At 40.7% G+C, this 11,763-nt stretch overlaps 1 pseudogene; it reads right to left on the bottom strand.

Moving 5' to 3' along the window:
• Positions 1-8,190: 8,190 nt before the first annotated feature.
• On the bottom strand, positions 8,191-11,147 carry LOC146493512 (uncharacterized; annotated as a pseudogene).
• Between the last annotated feature and the right edge of the window lie 616 nt (positions 11,148-11,763).

Here is an 11,763-nt window from a genome sequence, read left to right as displayed (position 1 = left end):
GAAAGTACAAGGTCTATTTTAAAGCTGCTATACAGAATCTGCAAAACAAACTGGGTTGAAACATTTTTGACCCTCTTTAACAACATTCCAACATAACATTATAATTAATTGGGGAGATTAAAATTAACTATATATTTTTATGTGGTTCAGCCATAACTCTACTAAAACCTCAGCCAGTAATAGGTAGGCCAACTTTTGGACCGTCCAGTTGTCTGTATGACTGCCGCAGCACGTACGCCACATTTGCGCACAATCAGAAAGTGCCAAACGGTGCCCTGGTGGAGTAAGGAGCTGTAAAGAGAAGCAGAGTGCTCTCTTTATATTCTAAAAATGTTTTAAGCTTGTTTCAAAGATTCTGTACAGCAGCTTTAAATGTTTTCCAAAAGCACACATACACTTATCAGTGTTTCTCAAACATTTTACAGTGTGTACCACCTGAGAAAAATGTCAAGCTCTCCCAAGTACCACTATGAAAGCATGAAACCCATAAATCTTACAACACAAAATTAGTATTATTAAATTAGTCAAATTAGTGTCTGCAGTAAAGATTTTTATTTGTAATAATTTATTCTGTTTTGGAAGTGTTTTTTTATGTATCTGTATTATATTATACATACACATTAGAAGTGAATCTGTCCAAAAAATTCACTCAGTTTACTTTTTACTATGAGCATCAATTATTATTCTCCCCCAGTAATTAATGTTAGGATATGTTTCTTTTTTTTTTATATTCTAATCCATTCTTCTTTTGCAGCATTTAAATAACCTTTATCAGATTTGATGGTTTTGTTACAGACTTTTCAAAACAGTGTTTTGCTTTTCTTTCTCAAATGTGGGGATTAAATTGTGTTAAAATGTACAAAACAGTGATGTCATGTTTTGAGACGAGGACCCAGGGACAGAGAGACTTGATGAATTTAAGAATCATATGATTTATCTTGCCTGGCTGGACAGCTCTCTGGGTGCTCAGCACCCCGAAAGCTCTAATCCTAGAATCGCCCCTGCTTGAAACTAATAAAAACCGAAGTAAAATTAAACTTTTTTTTAAAAAAAAGAAACTAAACTCCATCCATTCTCTTCTGCTTATCCTTATCAGGGTCTCAGAGGGGCTGGAGCCTATCCCAGCTACCATAGGACGAGAGGCGGGGTACACCCTGGACAGTCTACACTGTAAAAAAAAAAAAAAATCCTGTTGATTTTAAAGAAAAAAATCTGGCAGCTGTGGTTGCCAGAATAATTATGTAGAAAAACTGTTAACTGGAAACAAGAATACTTAAAAAGCTGTAAAAATTACAGCTTAAAACCGTTATAATTTCCCCCAAGGGAAAGTGTGATTGGGGAGTGTGATTGTGTGTATAGTGTCTCTCTATGTCTGTCTCCACGTTGGTTGAGTGTTGAGTAATGGCATATGAGAGCATGAGGGTGGGAATGGATGTTTGTATCTGTGTGTGTCTGTGTCTATATGTTAGACGCCACCTCTCTGGGGACATCTCAGGACCTCTAAGGTATGGAGGCCTATCTCCCCCCACCACTTCCCCAGACACCCTCAGACATCGGTGCGTTGGTGGTTCTTTGTGTCCGGGGATGGGCGCCCAGGTACACACTGGCTCACTCCTTGGTGGCTGCCTATCGGGGCCTGGGGCTCGCTCGGGCCAATTCGGGGGTGGGGTGCCCTCTGCCTCTCGGCCTGGGGCTCGGTCACTCTGGCGCAGCTGGCTGCCGGCGGAGCTCACGGGCACGTCACTGCAACCCCCCCCCTGGCTTCTGCTCCGCGGCTGCTGAGTGACCCCTCATCTGGGGCTCTCCTCAGCTCCTTCTGGGATAGTGGCGCAGCTGCCCCTCTGTTGGTCTTCCTTGGTCTCTTGTGTTCTGGGGGCCTCTGGATGTCTGGAGTTTTGATCTCCTCCATACCTGCTTCATGCCCTGGTGGACGGGGCTGTGGCTCCCCACACCCTCTAGCAGATCATTACATGAAGGAACCTTTTAAAAACAAGCAGGTCCATGCTCACAGGTGTACACACGGGTGCTCACACACACAAACTACACCCTTTTTGGCTCCTACCTCAAAGCACACTGTGCGCTGTCAATATTATGTGCTGCACAATAATGTTTAATATTTAGTATTTACTGTTATATTCCCATATATCATCGTGATGTTGTTTATTGTATTGCTCTCATTTTCTTCTGCTTGTTTTCTTTTTTTCTTTCTCAACAGGTGATCCAGGTGATTGATATGTATTTTTTTTTTGTCTGCTTATTTACTTGGTTTTTGGTTTTTTTGCCCTTTATCCCCATCCCTCTTCTCCGCTGTTTTTTTCCCCTCTTCCTTTCTCCCTTTTCTTTTCCTCATTCAAGTCTGTCCCGTATCTAGCAAGTGAAAATAAATAAATAAATAAAATAAGCAATAAAAGGTGAATCTAAAAAAAAAAATAATAATAATAATAATAATAATTTCCCCCCAAAATAAATTTCAAGCCAGTAAATTCAACAGCCCTTTTATGTCAAATTAGCATGGCCAAACTGGTATTGAACACATTTTCCCTGTAAGATTTACAGAAAGTTGCTGCTTATTGTACACTAAATCTCAGTTTTGCAGAAAAAAAAAAAAAATACAACAGTAGAAAGCCTCATTATAAAACTGCTATTTAACAGATTTTTTCTGGTCTTTTCTGGTATACGCAAAATAGGTTTCTGATGTTCTGTACCTCTAGCAGGTCTGCAACTTTAATGCATTACAGTCACGATAACATCTAATTTATTTTTCAATTTTCATTGTAAGTTGAGTTAGAACCCTGTTCTGACTTATAACAAAGTGAAAATTGAAATAACGCTATGAATTTATTGCTTTAAAATGTTATTGGTCTATGAAAAAATCCAAATGAATATATTAAAGGCAGTAACCCAATTGATAGGTTTGTAGCTTAAACCTATTCGCTGGAACGTTGAAGACAATATAATTACACAGCAAAGCAAGACACGAAGTAGGCAAAGTTCTTCATGTTACTCATGCATGAGGGAGACCTGCCTGGAGCCAAGTGTCGTTCCACCACTTGACCTCCGTCAGACTCTCAGCCAGGTTCCCCATAGCACTCCTTTTATTGTGGTTACATGAATATGCATAGGTTCATTAACATATAACATCTTACATAGGTATACATGTGAACAAAGGATTGTGTGTGTGTGTGTGTGTGTGTGGGGTCAGAGTATGACCCCATAAAGACTTCCTTAAACCTACTGGTCTGGAAAGTCCAGCAGTCTATCTAAACAAAAGGCACTTAGACTAAAACAGATATAGCCACGTTTATCCTACCATAAAACAATAAAACAAGGTACGACCTCTTCCCATGCTCCCAGGATGTAGGTGTGGATTCCAGAACACTCTGGAATGCACACCAAACCTTTGCAGCCTGCTAAAGATCACACATCCTATCACTACACAATTAATTATACACCTCTAAGCATATATAAGTAGATATTTCTAAGCATAAATGACAATCAACAATACAAAACCTAACATTCCCCCCTTTTTGACCTTTATGCTAGAAAAGTTCCCAGTTATGATCACCTCATGTCTGACAGTTTCAATGCAAACATTTTTATACACAGCATATGTCAATCACCCTAAATTACTGTAAACGTACACAGTTTAACAAATGTATTAGCAGTTATCCCATTCCTCATTGATCTCATCCAATGGCAAACTGCATCCTACGAGCAAACAAATGAATTGTTAAGTTAATAGTCAAAAGAGAAATTAACATTTTCAAAAACATCTCAGCTTGGTGGTGCTCCTCTGGGCGTGCAAATCACATGTCTCTCTGCAGAGTGGTTTAAGTTCTGCAGGGCGTCATAAATGTCTCTTCCAGTTGTTTCCATCACTGTCCATAGGACCAGAGTCCAAATGTATGTAGAATAGACATTCAAACATACCAGTTGGCTTTGTTGTTTGTCAACATGGGTCTCAGTTATCTCCAAAGCTGCAGACCTCTTCAGCACTCTAGTTTTATGGCCTCTACCAACCCCCATCACCTCACTTCAGGCCTTCGTCCTGCGAGGGGGATACTTATGACTCCTCCATTGTCCATGCTCTGCAGAAAAACCCCTCTGTGGAAAGGGTGCTGGGTCCAGTTATCTTACTGCTGTTATGATCCCAGCAGTCTTCAGAGTGTCATCGTATGCACAGTACAGCGGCACAGCATTAGGTGATGTTCATAGGAAACTGCTGCCATCACCACCATAGCTTCTGGTTCATGTGCTTTTCACAGAATCACGATGCCATCCTTGGACTCCCTCTGCGCTGTCGATGGAGCTTGGCACGCTCCCCTCATCATTCAGGTGCCCGTCTGTTGTCCACAATCTCCTCTGTTGGCCTCTGGAAAGCCCCCTTGGCACAGTTCTCATTCCAACGCAGCTTCAGTTCCTTGCTGTGGCTTCAAAGTCTGATCTCATGATGGGCCCAAACAGCTCGACCTTTGACCTCAACCACTGCCTGGGCTGTCAGCTATGCCTGGAATGGTTCTTGTTTCTCACTGGGCCTCTGGAGATTTCTCAGGAGATCCCTTCCAGCAATAATTTGACTACTGCACCTGTATTTCCTTGCTAGGAGGAAAAACTTCTATTTGGAGAGCATGTCAACAATCATCAAACCACATTCTTTAGTTCAGTGAACCTCACTTATAGGCCATCAAAGCCTCATCTGAACATGGATGCACCACTTGCATAGGTTTAATACCCATAAATGAACAGTTAATCACACAAATCACTGCAACAATAACAGAAAACATTGTTTCATGTTAATCCTGGACCCCTCCTCTTGACGCATGGACACTCCCATGAGTCAACTCATCAAACCTAGATTCCTGTCTTAAAGAAAAAGGTTAGCTAGATCATGTCCCAGGCAACATCAGGGTGTCTCCTCTGGAGTAGCTCCGTAACCCTGCAATAAAAGATGTTAGTGTGTTTTGCATATTAGGTTTGCTTAACACCTGGCTCTGTCAGGAGCCTGCATACACACCATCATGGCCTGGAAAACAAGATCTGGAAGTGAAATCAAACGTCACACTTGTAAACAATTGTATCATAAGAGTAATAAAGCATTCAACATCAGCAAGACAAGTGTCATGTGCAGGTTTTCTCAAATCAGTAAACTACAATTATTTCCATAATTCGCCTCAGACATGGATCATCCCATGTGCTCAGTTAACATTAATGTAATCGGTGACTTCCCTTAAGCAAAGTCACTCCACTCATGTATCACTAGGAGCTCAAAAGTGGCCAGTTAATGAGCTCCACATTTAACTATTCCATAAACACTGCATCTCTTATTTGTTTTTCTCATGTCACTTGTCCGCTTCTGCTGAATTCTCTACATGTACTCTTAGAAAAACAAACATTAGCAACACACATTGACCATCCCGGTGGTCAGACGCAGGTCGACAAGTTCCAGAGGTGCTATAAAAGGACCATAAAGTTAACCATCCATAGCTGTGGAAAGAAGTGACACTAGTTTTCAACACAGGAAATTTCTCACATGTTATTCACATTGTCAAAGTAACCTTCACATTTTCCCAAAAACACAGTGTAACAGCATCACCACTCATAACCTATAAACACAGTTTTCTTCACACATAAACCCAGAAATCCTGTAGTAGGAAAAAACATCAACCAGCTGTCCTGGTATAAATCACATGATCAATTCACATGAAGAACTGTAATGCTGTAGAAAAGAAAATGCAAATGTTAGCGTTGCGCAGATGTATACACTCTTTCTCACAGTTTCCTCTGTGATCAACACAAGGTAGTGAATAACACACACAGAAAGTGGCATTTAAAAGGTTAAATCGTCACGCAACCTCGAATGTTGATGTCATCTTTCTGCTCCTGTAAAAGGAAACACACATAGATTCATCCACCCCTTTGTCCTGTCTAGGTGGAGGTTAACCTTGAGTAGTGGTCAAGCCTTGTCAGCTTTTGTCAGCTTTTACCAGTCAGTCAGTTTTTTTTTTCTTTCACTCATTCATTCATACATTCATTCTTTCTTTGCTGATAGTGGAACCTATCGTCGCATTTAGTTTCCACTCTCAGCAAAATGACGTCATTTCAAAAAGAAAAAGAAGAACTTTAGATCGGATTACCTCGCTGAATCCTTTTTGGGCAGGAACTTACTCTCTAATTGTCCCAGATAAGTGACTTTCTCCTGAGCCCATTTTAATGTGGAGAAGCTCACTTGTAACAATTTTCTCGACGACGTGTCGTACAGCGCTTTCTGTTCTAATCGTGCAGATCTGCTCAAACAGAGATTATCGAACAAAACTTTCAGTGCACTGTGAAAGTAACAAAATAAAAAGGCCTTGTTAAGTCATGACACAAGCTCCTCATCTCAGGAGGGTAAATCATACCATTAGCATGGTTTATCATACCATCATACTAATTGGCAAGCTCAACTTCACAACAAAAGAAAAATCATCAGCTAGATTCACTCCAAACCAACCATCAGCTGCACAACACACAACATAAGCCTAATATGTTATGAGTTTAATCCCCAAGTCTGTGCTCTTCACTCATTTAGGCCACACACCCATTTTATTCAGTTTTCCTTTTTCCCTTCATCATAAAACATGTGACATGTTGTCATGCACTTCACAAAAGAAGTTTGTTCTGACGTATTCAGAATTGTGTATTTAGGTACAGGATACACTCACACATCAAAACAGGAAACTCAGTGTTTTAGAGTCTCCACTCAACACACAACAAGATCCAACACATCCCATTCACTCGTGCTAGAATTCAGTCACCTTTCCTTAATCTAAGAACGATCAACTAATTTGCATATCAGTTATTAACCCACTAAGATGACAGGACAACAGAAATGCATATTCAAAATGTTATCACAAAAATAGAATTTCCCTCATACAGTAAATTACTTGTGCTGCATCAATCAAGCAGGAAGCATCTCGCAATTTACTATATTAACAACTAAATTTATTGTCTGATCACTGGTTGGTCAAACCAAAATCTTTTTTCCCACAAAAATTAAACTGTTGTCCTGCAACCTAGAGAGTTAGTTGTCAGCATTGGATAAATTGAGTATTTGATAACAAGTGTCTGTTAAATTTACACTATTTTAACACTGATGATAGATAACAAGCTGACTTTCATTGCATGTGTGTTTGTGTTATTAGGCAGGTTTAATCAATGTCTGTGGAGCTGCATCTCCAGCAGGGCATGTTCTTAAAGCTGCCTTTACTACACATTTTTCTGCTATTATTTGATCATTTCTTAACTAATGTGCTATGAGTCCACTGGTCTTTACATCACACTAAGTGACTTGGACAAGATGATAAACAGACTCACATGCTCAAGATGTTGTCTAATCTTCATGAGCTCTCTTGTGTTTGTGTTAGTAGGGTTAATGCATGTTCTGCTTGTGTGTGTGATTTTGTATATGTTTCTTTTTTTGCAGTGTTTCAGACTCCTTCACAATTTTCCAACTTAAGCAGTCAGTTTTCTTTCCCCCTGGTTTGCTAACCCAAATTTTGATTTCCCATATTAAACAACAAAATTCCTCTGTGTTCTCACCACTCCTCTCACTCTGTTGTTCTCTCCCACTTCAACAGTCCAATAGCCGGCAGTTGTCCTTCAGCTTTGTCCTGTGTTTCACTGTCTCTTCTTGCGATTTTACTCCAAAGGTGGCAAATGTCAAACTCCAACAGTCTTCTCAGTTCTCCTCAAATGTTCTTGTCACATGCACAGTGAAGTTGCAGCTTGTTGGAAACACAGTGCCATTCATCCAATCAGGCAGGATGATGGGTTTGCTCTTCTTCTCTGATGCTGTTTGTCCACACTGCTGCTGCTTGCTGGGAGTCTTTGCTCAGGACTCTGCTGCTGTCTCTTTATCTGCCATGTTATTGCTCTTTGGAGCTGTATTCCTTGTCTTCAGGGAGGAGTGAGAGCTCGCTTGTGAGGTTGAGGGACACATGGAGCTGTAAATAAGTCAGCCAGTAACTTGGCCTGAACGTTTCCAATGATGTTAAACTATAACTTTCTTCCGACCGCTGCATGTGGAAAATTGATTCAGGTCTGCTTTTCATCTGAAAGTGACAAACTAAGACATTTTCATTATTATTATCACTGCTTAATCAACACACATCTCTCTCTCTGTTTTTGTGAACAGAGCATTTTCTGCTTTCTTAAAAGCAGAAAATGAGATTGTGGTTGTTCTTGGCTGATCAACACAAAACCTTTTTCCTATGATTATTTTTCATCTACAATGTAAATTTTGTCTCTATTGTACTCTTTTTTTTTTCTTTACAATAGCTGGTGACCTGCAGAATCACCGCTCTCACAATCAGAGGCAATTACTTTTACACAGCGCACAAAAACACTGTGACGTCAGACACATTCAAACTCACTTTTTTCATCTGCGTAAATAAATCATTTGGCCAATGGCATGTGCCATGGTGATCCATAAGTATGATCACAAGTTTATTTAATTATTTTCAACCCAACAAAACAAATAAACAAAAACATGATGCTGATGCTATGAACTCTCTACACACATGAGTCAAGATGCAGGAAAACTGCTGCGCATCTGAAAGAAGAAACTGAACTCACGGAAACGCTGCACACTCCAGTTATCATAGTTATCATAGTTCTGCTTTCCTCTCTTTGAAGAGTTCTCAGCCAGCTCCTGATCTGATAATGTGTAGCTTGATCATCAGCTCAGAAGAGACAGCAACGCAACCTCACACAGTGGTTGTGTCCTTTGCCCCACAGTGGCAAAGACTTGCACTTTCATATTCAATTCAGCTTCTCCATCAAGTAGTTTTAGCTGTTTCATACAGGGTTCAGCATATTAGTTTCACAGGCATGCTCTATATCTCAACAATGGCTCATATTAGGATGACAATTTTTCCAAACAGGTCAAGTGCCTCTATGCACATCATTAGTTTAAATATTTGCCTATATCACTTCATCTCATATGTCATTGTACTTAATTTGAGCAACCCTAAGCTTAATGCAGATTCTTTTAACAATTATCCACCTCAGTTAAATCTATGGTCTGGAGCACAGGCTGTTGTCGATCAGGGCAAGCTAAAGAATAAACATTTTGTGTCAGCAAGGGGTGGGGGAAAGCCATTCACCAGAGCATATCTTAAGTGCTGCTGATGTGGGCTGGCCTTCTCCACACGCTCTTCAAGGCTGGTGTGTTTTCTGAAAACTTCTAACATTTGAATCTCTTCCATTTATAAGCCTGCGATTAACCGCACGGCTCAGGTCCGCGTGAAACCCGCGCGACCGTGCTCGCGTGTACGTGCGCAGCTAAGGAGCCGTCGCTCTCTTTTAAAAAGAATACTACTAATACTAAATACTTTGCGCTGCCAGGAGCGAAGTCCAACATAAACATCTGTCACCCTCTGATGCACTCTTGGTTGCTTAGGAACCCATGATAACAACAACAGCTGGCGTCTCAGACCACGTGTTCTACTCCACACTCACTCACACAAACACAACGAACAACAACAAAGAATAGGCCTATTGTCCAGCACAATCTGGACCCCGCGGAACTTCTCAATGTCCCACAAAGCGGCGGACCCCACACAGCGGTCTACATTTCTCCCCACTAAGACGGCGAGCCAAAAAAAGTTCGAACTGCGCAACTCTGCGACTTAATGCTTCTGTACAAAAAAACCCCACTGAGCGGCTTTGTACATCGCCCCACTAAGACGGCGAATTTTAGCCCCACTGAGCGGCCACGGACAACGCCCCACTGAGCGGCGAAGACGTACAGTTATGCGAATTTTAGCCCCACTAAGCGGCCACGGACAACGCCCCACTGAGCGGCGAAGACGTACAGTTATAGAGTTGGACTCTAAACTTATTTAGGTGAAACAGATTGTGAGGATTCAGGAGGTTGTGGTGAGGCACCAAGTGATGAGCTGCTGTTTTCAGGAGTATGACCTGCAAACAAACACACAGTCTCCAAAAGCTTTAGAGTCAGTTTCATAAGACTGCTGTGACACTGAATTCTTCCATAATTCTGAGTCTAATAAGCAGCTTAGTGTTTGTTTCACTGGTGTCATAGTTTCATCATTTCCTAATGTTAATTTTTCAGGCTCTACGTATTTGAATATCTTTTTGAATGTCTGAGTTCTTGTGTATGTCGTTCTCAGTAGGCCCTTATGACAGGTAGAAAACAGATCTTACTCCTTAATACAATCACAGATTTTAACAATAGTGTCATCTGTTAGGCACAAGTCATTTTTTAAAAGTGAATGCAATTTACCTAAAGCATAATCCTGGCCCAACAAATGCACGTTTTGCATCTCTTCAACAATTGTCTGTATTGTTGAAGCTGGAAGAAGGAGCTGCCCTTGCAGTTTTAGGTAAAACAAACACACATTCCTAAGGAAGGCCTCACTGAAATTCTGTGGCAGTTCACTGCCTTCATTTGTTGTTGCCTCATTTAAGCTCTGGGGAGCATCTTCACCTGCAAATACAGCAGAAGACTGAGGAAGTGTCCCCCTATACATGTCGCTTATGCTTTCAACAGAGCATTCTCTATGTTTTCTGGACATTTGAGCAGTAAATGACGATTTCACAGAGAACATACTTTTACAACCAGTGTGGACATGCCACAGGTCGCCCCTCCACTATATGCTGTTTTAAGCGGGATATAAGTTCTTTCACTGTGTGAAATTGGCGCTCACAGAGTGTAGTGGCACATTTTAAGTCCGTAAAAATGGCGCTACCAGCAATAGGGGGTGCAGGTACATTGTGAACCCAATAGAAGTGGGCTTTAAAGGCCGCGTAAGCATAAAATGTACGCCTGCATTCACTACCGACACATTTGAAAAAAGGATGGGGTTCGTTCCTGTGAACTCTACAATGCAGCACATAACCCCTCAACGTCTTCAGTGTTTTGTTGCAAAAAGAGCACGAAATCATTGTAGCTGTCGACAGCACATTTGTTTTAGGTTACTAACCTCCTATGACCTTTCAATAACCACTGCTTGAAAACAGCATGGAAAAAATAGGACTAGCCTAACGCTCGGTCAGACGCCATGAATACTACTATTAATAATACTGGAAAACATGCTCTCATGTATTTAAAGATAACACAAAATGCAATGTTAGCTTACCAAAACTTTTGCTCGTGCTAAAATAGCTGAATATCTCAACGTATACTCCTCTCCACCACTCTGCTCGCAGACTGAGCGCGTAATGGCACGAGCCGCCAAGCTTGCTACTCCCGCAATAATTTAAGTAGTCCAATCAAAGAACAGAAACAAACTCTCATGCTCAGTGAGCGTGTGTACTTTTAAATACTAACACACTTTGGGCATTTAAAAAAAATAAACATTTGAGCAAATGATTAAGTTAACTTTTACTAAATCTGGCTAAAATTGATTGAATGTGGTGCAAAATTAAAGAAATGACTAACATGGAGGAGATGACCAGCTGTCTATTTGAAAGATAATCAGCCTAGCACAGACTCACTGGCCAGCTTTGGAAATCTGGATTTTTCTTCCACTGAAAAAGACCTCCCCCATAGCCATTCATACTACACCAAAGTAACAACTAAATGAAAGAAAGGTTCCTGTCTTTTAACTGTCTATATAAAAAAAACAAAAAAAAACAGGACATTTTCTATGAATCAACAAAACCTTTCTATTTTATAATTACATGACAGTCTGGCCAGTGGGCTGTCATAACTGTTAGGTCATTTTTAACATTTATTTATTACAATTTAAGACTAAAGAC

Source organism: Neolamprologus multifasciatus, chromosome 22, assembly GCF_963576455.1.
Source record: "Neolamprologus multifasciatus chromosome 22, fNeoMul1.2, whole genome shotgun sequence".
Lineage (NCBI taxonomy): Eukaryota > Metazoa > Chordata > Actinopteri > Cichliformes > Cichlidae > Neolamprologus > Neolamprologus multifasciatus.
The sequence above is the reverse complement of the archived record's forward strand: the minus strand, read 5'-3'. Positions and strand labels throughout refer to the sequence as shown.